Source organism: Aquarana catesbeiana, linkage group LG03 (genome assembly GCF_042186555.1).
Source record: "Aquarana catesbeiana isolate 2022-GZ linkage group LG03, ASM4218655v1, whole genome shotgun sequence".
NCBI lineage: Eukaryota > Metazoa > Chordata > Amphibia > Anura > Ranidae > Aquarana > Aquarana catesbeiana.
Window position 1 is genome coordinate 102770397 of NC_133326.1, and position 15899 is coordinate 102786295.

The following is a 15899-nucleotide window of genomic DNA, read 5'->3' on the forward strand; positions in this document are numbered from 1 at the left end:
TCGTACCTGGGGGGGTGTCTATAGTATGTCTGTAAAGGGGCGCATGTTTACCGTGTTTAGAACAGTCTGACAGCAAAATTACATTTCTAAAGGAAAAAAAGTCATGTAAAACTACTATTGCTAGCGCCGGCTATAATGAATTGTCAGTCCGGCAATACACATAAAAGTTCATTGATAAAAATGGCATGGAATTTCCCCACAGGGGAACCCCGAACCAAAATTTGAAAAAAAAATGTGTTGGGGTCCCCCTAAATTCCATACCAGGCCCTTCAGGTCTGGTATGGATATTAAGGGGAACCCCATGCCAAAATGTAAAAAAAAAATGACGTGGGGTCCCCCTCAAAATCCATATCAGACCCTTATCCGAGCATGCAACCTGGCAGGCTGCAGGAAAAGAGGGGGGACAAGAGAGTGCCCCCCCCGAACTGTACCAGGCCACATGCCCTCAACATTGGGAGGGTGTTTTGGGGTAGCCCCCCAAAGCACCTTGTCCCCATGTTGATGGGGAGAAGGGCCTCATCCCCACAACCCTTGCCCAGTGGTTGTGGGGGTCTGCGGGCGGGGGGCTTATCGGAATCTGGAAGCCCCCTTTAACAAGGGGACCCCCAGATCCCGGCCCCCCTATGTGAATTGGTAATGGGGTACAAATGTACCCCTACCATTTCACAAAAAAGTGTCAAAAAGGTTAAAAAACACAAGAGACGGTTTTTGACAAGTCCTTTATTCATTTCTTCTTCTTCCATCTTCTTTCTTCTGGTCTTCCTTCGGTGTTCTTCTTCTTCCTCCATCTTCTTCTTCTCCATCTTTTTCTTCTTCCGCTCTTCTCGTCCCGCATCTTCCTCCGGCTTCTGCTCCGTCCGCGCGATCCGCCTCAGTGGGAGTCTTCCGCCGTGTGAAGCTTCGGTTCTTCTGACACTTCTAATATAACGGAGGGCGGGGCCACCCAGTAACCCAGGTCCCCACACACTTTTTCAACAATACCATGCATATAAGCCTTTAAAATTCGCACTTTTAATTTAAGAGACTTTTAAAGAGTGTTCCGTGGCTTTTGAATTTGCCGTGAACACCCCAAATTGTTTGCTGTTCGGCGAACGGGTGAACAGCCAATGTTCGAGTCGAACTCATGTTCAACCCGAACATAAAGTCCATCCCTAGTCACTGGTGCCGAAAAAGTGTCAGCGTCAGAATGTCCAATGCAGTTTTGCAGTCCCGCTATAAATCAGTGATCGCCGCCATTACTAGATATAAAATGAATAAAAAATTCCCATGGTTCGCAGATGCTATAACTTTTGCGCAAACCAATCAACATACGCTTATTGTGATTTTTTTTACCAAACATATGTAGCAGAATAGATATTGGCCTAAATTTATGAAGAATTTATTTTTCATTGGATATGTTTTATAGCAGAAAATAAAGAATAAAAAATGCAGAGGTGATCAAATACCACCAAAAGAAAGCTCTATTTGTGGGAAAAAAATGATAGAAATGTTATTTGGGTACAGCGTTGCATGACCACGCAATTGTCCGTTAAAATAACGCAGTGCCGTATCCCAAAAAATGGCCTAGCCATGAAGAGGGGTAAACCTTCCGGAGGTCTGGAGGTTAACAGCTTCTGTATTGCTATCTCCAAGATATCCTAAATAACTTCTCCTTCAATATAAAGTGATTTTTTTATCTGTGAGTAAATAAAAGTGCTCTTTATATGCCAAAAATGACCAGAATTACATTTTAGTTTCAATAATGAACAAATTTTGTAGTGGCATTTTTGGGTATGGGAATACTAAAATGTAATGTAGGTAATTTTTAGGCACATAAAGACCAGTTTTGTTCACTCACAGATTGATAGGCTTGTTTTATATTAAAGGAGAATTTCTTAAAGCAGAACAAAATTGTATCTGAGCACCACAAACTGAAAACGCTGTTTAATCCATTTTTTATATACAAAGCAAATTCACCTATCCATCCATGCCTCCGTGCTTTATTTTGTCGAGAAATCACTTTGAAACACATCCCCTAGCATTCCTAGCCACAGGCATCTTGAATAAAGGCAGATGATTCATGCAGCATTTACCTCCTGTAATCTATTTTCCCTTAGCTCAGGCATGCAAGCAAGAGGGTATGCTTAGCTGAGAAAGCCTCTCATTTCCTCCTTCAGTTGAAAGAAAAAAAAACACGAACACTCATGGGATATTTTGACAAAATTTTGGCCTGGGCCAGAAACCAGGAAGCAACTGAAGAAATATTAAAAAAAAAAATAAGGCTGGGTTCACACGGTTTTCTCAGCATCCAATTCGCATGACAGGAGATTGTGACCAGCTCTCAATGGAGCCGGTTCACACATTTCCGTGGCAGCTGCGGAGTGGATTACACAGGGGTCCTGTGCATCTTTGGCTCCATTTCAGGTCCAAATTCAGGCAAAAAATCAGGCCTGATTCGTCCCTGAAATGGAGAACAGGGACCCCTGCCGTGAGCCACTTGCGAAGACAGTGTGAACCCAGCCTAAAACTAGAAAATTATAACTTCCTATCTGTCTACTAATGCTAGCAGCATAAGGATTAAAAACCGTTGATGTTGATTGAGAGAGTTTAATTCTGCTTTAAGGATCTACAGTGCCTTGAAAAAGTATTCATACCCCCTGAAATGTTCCATTTTGTGATGTTACAACCCAAAACGTAAATGTATTTTATTGGGATTTTTTGTGGTAGACCAACACAAAGTGGCACATAATTGTAAAGTAGAAGGAAAATGATAAATGGTTTTCAAATTTTATGGGTATGTTTCTACCAGCTTTGCACATCTAAAGAGTGACATTTTTGCCCATTCTTCTTTGCAAAATAGCTTAAGCTCTGTAAGATTGGATAGAGAGCATCTGTGAACAGCAATTTTCAAGTCTTGCCACAGATTTTCAGTTGGATTTAGGTCTGGACTTTGAGTGGGCCATTCTAACACATGAATATGCTTTTATCTAAACCATTCCATTGTAGCTCTGGCTGCATGTTTAGGGTCATTGTCCTGTTGGAAGACGAACCTCCACCCCAGTCTCATGTCTTTTGCAGACTCTAACAGGTTTTCTTCTAAGTTTACCCTGTATTTGGCTCCATCCATGTTTCCATCAACTGTGACCAGCTTCCCTGTCCCTGCTGAAGAAAAGCATCCCCACAACATGATGCTGCCACCACCATGTTTCACGGTGGGGATAGTGTGTTCAGGGTGATGTACAGTGTTAGTTTGTCACCACACGTGGCGTTTTGCTTTCATGCTAAAATGTTTAGCTTTGGTCTCATCTGACCAGAGCACCTTCTTCCACATGTTTTGTTGTGTCCCCCACATGGCTTCTCGCAAACTGAAAATGGGACTTCTTTTGGCTTTCTTTGAAAAATAGCTTTCTTCTTGCCACCCTTCCATGAAGGCCAGATTTGTGGAGTGCATGACTAATAGTTGTCCTGTGGACAGATTCTCCCACCTAAGCTGTGGATCTCTGCAGCTCCTCCAGAGTTACTATGGGCCTCTTGGCTGCTTCTCTGACTAATGATCTCCTTGCCCGGCCTGTCAGTTTAGGTGGACGGCCATGTCTTGGTGGGTTTGTAGTTATGCCATACTCTTTCCATTTTTGGATGATGGATTGAACAGTGCTCCGTTCAAAGCTTGGGATATTTTTTTTTAACCTAACCTTGCTTTAAACTTCTCCACAACTTTATTCCTGACCTGTCTGGTGTGTTCCTTGGCCTTCATGATGCTTTTTGTTCACTATGGTTCTCTAACAAACCTCTGAGGGCTTCACAGAACAGCTGTTAATATACTGAGATTAAATTACACACAGGTGGACTCTATTTACTAATTAGGTGACTTCTAAAGGCAATTGGTTCCATTAGATTTTAGTTAGGGGTATCAGAGTAAAGGGGGCTGAATACAAATGCATGCCAAACTTTTCACATATTTATTTGTAAAAAAAAAAAATAGAAACCATTTATCATTTTCCTTCCTCTTCACAATGATGTGCCACTTTGTGTTGGTCTATCACATAAAATCCCAATAAAATATATTTCAATTTTTGTTTGTAACATGTCAAAATGTGGTAAATTTCAAGGGGTATGCATACCTTTTCAAGGCATTGAATTTACGCCAGTATACTGTGGTAATGCAAGTATTAACTCACAGTAATGGGGGTTGATGCCTGTTGATGCAATTTGGTGCCATTCATTTTAAATGGCACCCCAACACACCTGCATTGCAGCGAATTGCATTGTATGGCAATATACTATTATGTGTTTCTGGGCAAAATGCTGCATGCACACTTTTTGGACCATCGTGGTACATTAGGCAGCCCATTGAAATTAATGGGCTGCCTTAAGGCAATGCAAATTAACATCACTGTAACGCTAAAGTAGATCAACTCCCTGCCACCATACTACGATTGGACAGTAAAGGGGCAGCAAAAGATTGATGGGGGTCATATCTCTGCTGTCCTCTACTATCACTATGTTCCTTGACAGCACATGCTGATGTAGCAGAGCTTGAGTGACTCTTATGTGCGTACAAATGATCGGACATTCCGACAACAAAATCCATGGATTTTTTCCGACGGATGTTGGCTCAAACTTGTCTTGCATACACATGGTCACACAAATCTTGTCAGAAATTCCAAACGTCAAGAACAGCTCCAAACTGCCAGGAGAACCCTGCTGGTGGACCTCAGTACTGCACGCCAAATGATTAATATTACCAGTGGAGGAGACGTTTCCTGACAGTACCCCCCCTCGAAGAAGCGACCTCCGTATGCTCCAACTAGCCGTTGCTGGGGAAAGTCCATGGTGTCCAGTCGGGCAGCGGGCACTTCAAGCTGGGCAGCAAGCAGTGGCACACCAGGCTGGGCAGCAGGCAGGAACACACCAGGCTGGGCAGCAGGCAGGAACACACCAGGCTGGGCAGCAGGCAGGAACACACCAAGCTGGGCAGCGGATAGGAACACACCAGGCTGGGCAGCAGGCAGGAACACATCAGGATGGACAGCAGTCAGGAACACATCCGGCTGGGCAGCAGGCAGGAACACACCAAGCTGGGCAGCGGGCAGGAAGACACCAGGCTGGGCAGCAGACAGGAACACACCAGGCTGGGCAGTGGGCAGGAACACACCAGGCTGGGCAGACAGGAACACACCGGGCTGGGCAGCGGACAGGAACACACCAGGCTGGGCAGCAGGCAGGAACACATCAGGCTGAGCAGCAGGCAGGAACACACCAGGCTGGGCAGCAGGCAGGAACACAGGCTGGAACACATCAGGCTGGGCAGCAGGCAGGAACACACCGGGCTGGGCAGCAGACAGGAACACACCAGGCTGGGCAGCGGGCAGGAACACACCAGGCTGGGCAGACAGGAACACACCGGGCCGGGCAGCGGACAGGAACACACCGGGCTGGGCAGCAGGCAGGAACACACCAGGCTGGGCAGCAGGCAGGAACACATCAGGCTGGGCAGCAGGCAGGAACACACCAAGCTGGGCAGCAGGCAGGAACACACCAGGCTGGGCAGCAAGCAGGAACACACCAGGCTGGGCAGCGGACAGGAACACACCAGGCTGGACAGCAGGCAGGAACACATCAGGCTGGGCAGCAGGCAGGAACACACCAAGCTGGGCAGCGGGCAGGAACACACCAGGCTGGGCAGTGGACAGGAACACACCAGGCTGGGCAGCGGACAGGAATACTTCAAGCTGGGCAGCAGGCACGGGCAGTTCAAGCTGGGCAGCAGGCACGGGCACTTCAAGCTGGGCAGCAGGCACAGGCACTTCAAGCTGGGCAGCAGGCATGGGCACTTTAAGCTGGGCAGCAGGCACGGCACTTCAAGCTGGGCAGCAGGCACATCAGGCTGGGCAGCAGGCACGGGCACTTCAAGCTGGGCAGCAGGCATGGGCACTTCAAGCTGGGCAGCAGGCACATCAAGCGGGGCAGCAGACACAGGCACTTCAAGCTGGGCAGCAGGCACATCAAGCTGGGCAGCAGGCACATCAATCGGGGGGAACAGGCATGGCACTGCAAGCTGGGCAGCAGGCACTTCAAGCTGGGAAGCAGGCATGGGCACTTCAAGCTGGGCAGCAGGCACTTCAAGCTGGGCAGCAAGCACGGGCACTTCAAGCGGGGCAGCAGGCACGGGCACTTCAAGCTGGGCAGCAGGCACAGGCACTTCAAACTGGGCAGCAGGCACATCAGGCTGGGCAGCAGGCATGGGCACTTCAAGCTGGGCAGCAGGCATGGGCACTTCAAGCTGGGCAGCAGGCACATCAAGTGGGGCAGCAGGCACTTCAAGCTGGGAACCAGGCACTTCAAGCTGGGCAACAGGCACAGGCACTTCAAGCTGGGCAGCAGACACATCAGGCTGGGCAGCAGGCACGGGCACTTCAAGCTGGGCAGCAGGCACGGGAACTTCAAGCTGGGCAGTGGGCACTTCAGGCTGGAAAGCAGGCTTATCAGGCTGGAAGGCGGGCTCATCAGGCTTGAAGGCGGGCTCATCAGGCTGGAGAGCGTACACATCAGGCTGGAAAGTAGGCACTGGCACCTCCGGCTGGAACACTGGCACCTCAGGCTGGAACACTGGCCCCTCAGGCTGGAGTTCCGGCGCTTCAGGCTGGAACTCTGGCGCTTCAGGCTGGAAGGCGGGTACCAGGACATCAGGCTGGAAAGCGGACATCAGGACATCGAACTTAATAACAGGCACTGGGACGTCAGACTGGATAGCAAGCACTGGGATGTCAGACTGGGTAGCAAGCACTGAGACGTCAGACTGGGTAGCAAGCACTGGGACGTCAGACTGGGTAGCAAGCACTGGGACGTCAGGCTGGATTGGATTAGCTGGTGCGGAGGCAGGTTGGGTTACTGGCAGGATCGTCTTGGTTGGAAAAAACTTTAGTTTTTTCTTTTGGATTAGCCACTGAAGCTCTGTAGGTGAGGGGTGCAGCAGACTGGAAAGGAGGATTGGGATATGGTAGAGAAGAGGTAACAGTAGCTGGGGGAAGTTCCTGTGGGTTTGTAGGCAGCTGAGAAGAGGCAGGTGGGTTGAATGCAGGATAGGTACAGGGAGCAGAGACCGGATATGAGTATTTGGTTGGCAGCAGCGTATACTGAGCTGCAACTGAGGTTGATGGGGAAACATACATTTGGGTAGGCTGGTGTTTGGTGGCAGAGGTGGTTTGTTTGGCTGGAGCTGCTTGCACCATGTCAGACCATGCTGAAAGTATAGGTTGTACAAACTGTGCTTTTAAGTCTCCCTGTCTAACAAAAGACTGAGCAGACAAAATTCACTCAGCAATCACCTGTGGGGAACAGGCTGAGTAGTGCTCACAAAAATCGTCTGGATCATCTTCAAAAAGCCATACTAGGGATACAACCTGATTCATATCAAAAGGAGGAGTGAAATCATCACGTCCCTCTGGAATACAGGGCAGGGCCAGCTCAGTACATATCTTGATCAAAGGCTGCACCTCCCCAACCAATATATAACCCTGATCGACCAGGGAGTGAGCCAAACTTATAGTTGCAAACAATTGGTCACTAGACCAGCCTTTCAAAGCCTGGTGGCAATAATCACCACTTTCAGATGCCAGCAGAGAAAAATAAATAACCTCATCGGCATTCATGTTTGCAACCAAACTGAATCAAAATGGTTCCCCTGTGCAGCCACTTACGGTCAGGGATGGCCCCGGTATTCTGTCATATACCAGATGTGACCAGAACTGTGTGACTGCGACAGAGTGAACCAGACATAAATAGGTGAAAGTAAGTTTATTAAGGTAAATGCATATACACGTGAACACACCACCAATACAGAGTGAACAAACCAAACAACCAAACAGTGATAATACACAACTAGCATATGTAGCAAAAGGGAGTACCAGAATCGTAGTCAAACCAGGCCAGGGTCATAAACAGGAGATCAGTAGCTGGGAAGGGAAACAAACAGGACAAGAGAGGATGGATGGATCACAGGAGGGACGGGTCAGGTAAAAGGCTCAGGGTCCAGGGTTCAGGTAACAAACAGGAAGCAGCATCAACAGGTTCCGGGAATCAGGCTTCAGGTTCAGGCTTTAGGTTCAGGAAGCAGCATCAGAGTAACAGGATGCAGGTCAAGGCTCAAGGACAATACCAGGGCAACATGAGTGTGCACTTGCCGGGTATTTATACTGCAGCTGCTCATTAAGGTCAGGTGACACCTGTCTGCAGAGGGGAATACCTGCTCCATACTGACAGGATTCCTCCGCTGGTGGACGCCAGTACTGTGGCCCAAAGGTGACAGAATACCAGCAGGAAAAAGCTTTTCTGACAGCTCCAAACTGCCAGGAGACATCTGCTGGAGGACCTCAGTACTGCACACCAAATGATCAATATTACCAGCGGAGGAGACCTTTCCTGACAGCTCCATTGTAGTGCTTTACCCTAAACACCCCCTAAAATGTGTACAAATGTTATTTGTGTCCTTAAATTCATGCAGAGTGCCTGAGGCTTTTTTTGGGGGTCCAAAACTCATTTGGAACCCTCCCTCCCCCCAACCGCTAAGTCAACCGATACCAATCCTCTATCTGCTGACTTTGCCCAATCCATACACACTATACCTACCTCTTTTATGGTCATATTTATGGATGAATTCACCAAAGCATGTAGTCCAAGGGCCTGCCTGAATACTTTCAAATGGTGCTGTTTAAAGTTTTGTTCTCTTATTATCTCGATAGGTAATTGCAGAATGAAAAAATGTGCTTCAATTTGTACAGTGTGTAATCATATATTTGTATCATGACACTTCATACCTGTCCAGTGGGCTGCCAATAGTGTAAGTAAGGAGGGGCTGGCCAAAGTTAAACACATTATTTATGCATTCAGCTCTCATGGAAGTGGAGAGGGTTACCTGTCCAAAACATCCCCCCTATCATTTTTACAATGAGCCATCATAGAGGGTGAGGAATCTGATAAGTATACTTTATATATTTTTCTTTGGATACTCCTTCAAATAAATGCTATACTTATGTTGGCCAAGAATGTTTGTGTTTAATCTGCTTGCAATGTTTATGTGCAAAATTACTAATTTTTTTTTCTTGTTTGATTCCACAGTTTTCTTCAATGCCACAGGAATGGCAGACTGTGGCATCCCAATTTGCCCACTGGTGGGACTTTCTCAACTGCAGAGGGGCAATAGATGGGAGACACGTCCACATCGTACCACCCCCCAACTTGGGGTCATACTATTATAATTATAAGGGGTTTAATAGTATAGTGTTGTTGGCGGTGGTGTCGGCGACTTACGAGTTTCTGTATGTGGACGTGGGTGGCCAGATGTTGGATGGTGGTGTCATCGCCCAGACGGAGTTTTACAGATGGCTCCAGAATGGCAGCTTGGGCTTGCCACGTCCGGAAAACAATGTGGCGGGACTCCCATTTGTCTTCGTCGCAGATGACGCTTTTGCGCTGGGGCACCATCTTCTGCTTCCGTTCCCGATGAGGACCCTCACCCCGGACTAGAGGGTTTTTAAATACCGGCTGGCCAGAGCCAGAAGAGTGGTTGAAAATGCCTTTGGAATAATGGCCATCCAGTTCCGGCGCCTATTTCTGACAGCGATCCATATGGCGGAATATAAACTGAATCATATTGTCCTTGCCTGTTGCATTCTCCACAATTTCCTATGGAAAAATGCTATAAACTAGGTGGCCTCAGTTGGGACTGTGTTCCAAATCCAACTACCTTGACCACATCCTGGCTTGCCCCCCTAAAGCGCCCGCAAAGTTAGATAGAAGTATCTCGAGTACTTTGCAAGTAGGGGGGCCATTGATATGCCAGACAATGTGCAAAACTTTTCTCAAATTAATATTTTTGGTATAAACTGAACTTATATTTCATTTGATTTACTGCTTGTGTTTCTTTTAGCTATCTCCTAGGTTCTCCAATGGCCTTTTTTTATGGCCATTTTCTTCAATAGTGCAACCGTAATTTATTTGATACATGGGGTGACAATCTCTTCTTCTGCAAAATATTATGTTGTGGGTCTGCTACACACACACACCTTGTTTTTGTTGTTAATGTAAGTAATGCATTAATGCTAAAAAGTTTAATCATTTTCAGCACAATAAATGAATTTTGGGGAGTCACGAAAATGGCATGACTGTGGCAAATTTTAAAGCACTGTGGGAGTTATTTACTAAAGGAAAATCCACTTTGCGCTCCAAGTGCACTGCAAAAGTGCACTTGAAAGTGCACTTGTAGTGCAAAGTGAATTTGCCTTTAGGAAATAACCCCCATTGTCACTGTAAACAACAACTTACTCCAAAAACTGCTATTGAACATTGAAAGAAGAAGCTACACATTGTTAAGTCTTAAAATTTTTACTCTGTGCACATTCACACGTGTGCAGTGGATTGCTGTCTCCCAGGGGCATACTTTGATACTCAAATCCTAAATATACAGTGATATGCTGTTAGGCTGTATATAGCCATCATCATTGCTGAAACTGAATTAAGGATTCATTGTTGGATACCTTTTGCTCCCCCCTTCTGTGGCCTTTTCCCAATCAGGAATATTATCCATATGCCCCTGCTCATAGACTCAGCTATACCCAATATATTTTTTAGCTTCTAAGTGCATCACTCACCCTATCGTGACTGTATATGACATTGTACTTTAAAACCAAGATAGAGAAACATATTCTCTTATCTGTCTCGTCTGTGAACCTTGGCTGTGTCTTGAGGAAGCCTAGCGGCGAAATGCGTAGACATACAAGGGCTCACTGCACAATAAACATAGATGCATTAATGCTACAATTTTTACTATAATCTTATATCTTTTCTATGGAATTGTTAACCCTAATAAATTTGAATATTTTTATATTGTTTCTTCTCCATTGTTTCTTAGCCCATAAAGTCCGCCCCCCTGGTAATACTTAGTACTACCTTATTTCCGTGTCTTCAACAATTTACGGATGTGGCTATTTTTCTGTAACTTCCTCTCTTGTCTCATTATTCTAGAATTCTAAAGAAGCAGAGAATGCACTGCATTAAAAGATTTTAAAAATTGCAGCGTGACTAATGTGCTATCTCCATTCTGAACTCTAGTTTCACCAGACCGAGCGCTTCCAAATTGTCATCGGAACTGTCTACACATCATCGGAATTTACGAGAACGGATTTTGTTGTCGGGAAATTTGAGATCCAGATGGAAAATGTCCGATGGAGCCTACAGACGGTCGGAATTTCTGACAACAAGCTCCCATTAAACATTTTTCGTTGGAAAATCCAACCGTGTATATGGGGCATAACAGGTTTTCATCTAAGATTGTCCTGTATTTGGCTCCATCCATGTTTCCATAAACACCGACCAGCTTCCCTGTCCCTGCTGAAGAAAAGCATCCCCACAACATGAGGTTGCCACCACCATGTTTCACGGTGGGGATGGTGTGTTCAGGGTGATTTGCAGTGTTAGCTTTGCGCCACACATAGCGCTTTGCTTTTAGGCCAAAAAGTTACATTTTGACCAGAGTGCTGACCAGAGTACCTTCTTCCACATGTTTGCTGTGTTCCCCACATGGCTTTTTGAAAACTGCAAATGGGACTTCTTATGACTTTATTTCAACAATAGCTTTCTTCTTGCCACTCTTCCATAAAGGCCAGAGTTGTCCTATGGACAGATTCACCCACCTGAGCTGTGAATCTCTGCAGCTCCTCCATAGTTACCATGGGCTCTTGGCTGCTTCTCTGATTAATGGTCTCCTTGCCTGGCTTGTCAGTTTAGGTGGATGGCCATGTCTTGGTAGGTTTGCCGTTGTGCCATACTCTTTCCATTTTCGGATGGAGGATTGAACAGTGCTCCATGAGATGTTCAAAGCTTGGGATATTTTTTTATAACCTAACCCTGCTTTAAACTTCTCCACAACTTTATTCCTGCCTACCGTTGGTGTTCCTGCCATACCCAAGATCCATGGTCAGCTCTGTAAGTATGAGTGGAGGTTCTATCACCTCCCCTCAACTTAACTTAAATGCCCTATTTATGTAATCAGTCTGATCCAATATTTATATTTGTATTTTATAGGCTTTTGGCCGCAATTGCTCCTGATGAGTGGTTATCTACCACGAAACGCATTGAGCTATGGATGCTATACCTATGCATCTTTTACTTACAATAAACATCCAGATATGTGCAATAATGGGCTTATTCTATGCCAGACTAGATACTTACCTTATCATGTTAATTATCTGTTTTTAAGCTACTTATATTGAACTATCATGTGTTATTGTGCCTGGCATTTATGTGTGTGTACATATATGTATTGACTCTATATGTATATATATGAAATTAATTTTGGACTCACAGTGCTGTACGTCTTGTTTTTATTCTTCATTAATATATAGAATAAACTTGTTATGAATAATTATTTATTTTTTAAAGTGCATGCTTCATTCAAAGTCCCAACCCCTCACGTAGTTTCTTATCAGAATTAGGGAAGGTGGTAACCTTGACTCTTTGGTCATAGACCTCATTTAAAGTCCCATAGCTTTTCTTCTTTCCTTCAGGGATATTTTTTTATAACCTAACCCTGCTTTAAACTTCTCCACAACTTTATTCCTGACCTGTTTGGTGTGTTCCTTGGCCTTCATGATGCTGTTTGTTCACTAAGGTTCTCTAACAAACCTCTGAGGGCTTCACAGAACAGCTGTATTTATACTGAGATTAAAGTACACACAGGTGGACTATTTGCTTAGGTGACTTCTGAAGGCAATTGGTTCCATTAGATTTTAGTTAGGGGTATAGGAGTAAAGGGGGCTGAATACAAATGCATGCCACACTTTTCAGGTATTTATTTGTAAAAAAAATGTGAAAATCATTTAGAATTTTCCTTCTACTTTACAATTATGTGCCACTTTGTGTTGGTCTATCACATAAAATCCCAATAAAATTCATTTAAGTTTTGGGTTGTAACATGACAAAATGTGGAAAGTTTCAAGGGGTATAAATACTTTTTGAAGGCACTGTATGCACTTTTCTCTCATTGACAGAGCATAGCCCACTCCATGATTGGTGGACAATTTGTCAAATGACTTTAGCGGGTCATGTAACTGGGCTTTCCTTTAACCTCCCTGGCGGTATGATTCTTTCTGATTTTAGGTGCTGAAAGCGGTACAATTATTTTGCATGGAAATTTGGCGTTTTATATTGTAGGCCTGTAATTCTTAACAATAACACACTTAAATCTGTCCAAACAAGAGTCTAGTAGATATCCCGGGTATGATAAAGTTTGAAACACAAAAACATAAATTATAATATAATAAAAAAAAAATAATAATTAAAAAAAATAAAAATAAATAGTAATAAAATAAATTTCCACACGATTCACTATCACTCAATTCTGCAAGTGTTCTAATTTACTATCGCTGTTTTCTAGCTGGTCTAAAGTCATTTTTGACGTAAAGGGACACTTTTTGGTTGCTATGGACAATCTCCAGTTTCCAGGCAGAAAGAACAGTATATGCAATATAAAACTGCATGCAGGGCATGGGCCAGAGCACTGGGGACAAATGGGATGTGAAATGATTTCATACAGTACTGTAATCTGTAAGATTACAGTACTGTATGTGTTATGCTTTTTACATTTTTTTGAATTTGCCGCCAGGCTCCGCCCCCGTGCGTCGCGACGCTCGCAGGGAACGGAGCCTGGCACAGAGAGGCTTCGGAACAGGACACAGCCCGCGGACACTGCGGGGGACATCGCAGGATCCCGGGGACAAGGTAAGTAAGGAGGCACCAGGATCCTGCGATGCAATCCCGAGTGTGGCTCGGGGTTACCGCTAATGGTCCTGAATTTTAACCCCGAGCCACACTCGGGAATACCGCCAGGGAGGCTACCTAAGGATTATCAAATTTAACTCGTGCATTTGTTTTAAAATGAGCTGAACTTGAACCCACTGAAGTTTATGGGATCAAATATGATCAATAATGTCACATAACCCCAGATGCTCCATGCTGTGCTTACATTCCTGCAGCTCTTGATATCTGTCATCTTGCGGGGGAGTGCGGCTTGTAAAGTTCAGTGTGTCATCAAGATTGTACATCGCTGGACAATTTGACTCATACTGGTTGACAACATGGGACATTCATTTATTTTTAATGTGTGTGTTTTATCTTTCAACTAATGGTCTTTGTTAAAGTGTTTGTTAATGTAAAAAAATGTGTTTCTACAGTTCCCTCTGATATATAGAAGTAAGCTCCCCAGTGGATGACTTTTATACAAATATGCTGTATAATAGCTTACTGTGCTCAGCTGACTACCTGCTGGTCTCCTGTCCCGATGTGATAGCTGTAGGGGGAGGTGCTGGGAAACCCCCTCTGACGTCAGCAGAGAGAGGGAGAGGAGAGGAGGAGACCGGCGGGCAGTCAGATGAGCGCAGAACGGTGCTCTGAAGTAAGCTATTATACAGCACATTTTTAAAAAAGACATTCACTGGGGAGCTTACTGATAACTGTAGAAAAAAAAGACAGTTTTTTTTTATAGCAGGAGAGGATCGGGGGCGCTGTCAGGCAGAGAGGGGAGGGGGAGAGAAGGGGGGACAGCACACAGGAGACACAGAGCAGGCTGCGGATGACAGAGAAATGTACTGATGACACCGGTGTCAGTGCTCAGCAGCCCTAAAACATGGGAGTCAGTGCAGAGAGGGGTGTGTAGAAACTGGCAGGATCAGACAGGTTTTTTAGGTGTTGCAGGGGACCAAATGACACAGCACAAGCTCTGTGCTGTATAACATGCTTTAAGGGAACAGGATCTGTTTTTTTTTTTTTTTTTTAATGGGTTAACAAACACTTTAAGCAATCTGTGTGTTTGGTTAAATGTAACTCTTTCTGGAAATTAGTAATAATAAGTGGTAAAGTACCCTATGAGGTTTTTTTTTTGGGGGGGGGGGATATCTGGGTGTCCCATTTTTATAAAGGGGACTTCCAGATTTTAATAGGGGTGGATTGTAAGGGGATCCCCACACTATTTTTCTCAGTTTTTTGTCACTTTGAAAGGACTACAAATGTTGACCTTGATGCTATACTATAAATGTGAGCAAAAGTTGTATTGATTTTGAGATTGACTAATTATATATGGATGCTAGTTATAACAATATACTGATTATAGATGTGTTTTCCTGACGAAATGGACCTTTGATTCATGAAACACATTGAGATTTTATTGCCTCCCTATCAGCTTCCTATATATAGATTCTTATTTTTAGTCCATAGCTTTGTTGGATTGATATATTCAGATTATTTATCTGATGGATTGAATGCGGAGGTACCCTTAATCCAGTCATAGATGGAGCAATTTTTTTTCCTAAAACGGCGGGTTTTAGGAAAGAAAATCGCTCAATTCCCCCATTAACAGTCAGTGTTGATGGGGGAATCTCACCCACAGAGCCGTCCCTGCCAGGAGAACACAATGAATGCTGCTAGCAACTATAATAGCCGCTAGCATCAATCAAATGTAAAATCCAACAGGCTGGTTGTACCCAAGTTGATTGATTAACCAACTTGGGTACATTCAGCCTGCCCCATACATGGTTCGAATCTCGGCCAGTTCCTGCTGAACCGACCAGGATTCGAACCATCTATGGCTGGCTTAAGGCATTCAACACTTACAAGTACAGTTCTTTAATTAGATTTTAATGTATAAACTAATAAAATTAGACAATTTTTAATAGTATATGTTTTGTATGACCTTATTTTTGTATCTGAAAATTCCCATCAAACTTTGCTTTGTCTTTATTGTTTGTTAAATTTAGGAAGAGTTTCAAAGAAAGCTAAGAGAGAGAAATGTAAATGATCAACTCAGAGAAGAGATAAACAAACTGAAATCTGAACACAGATTTGCTGTACAGAAAAATAAGTGCAAAATC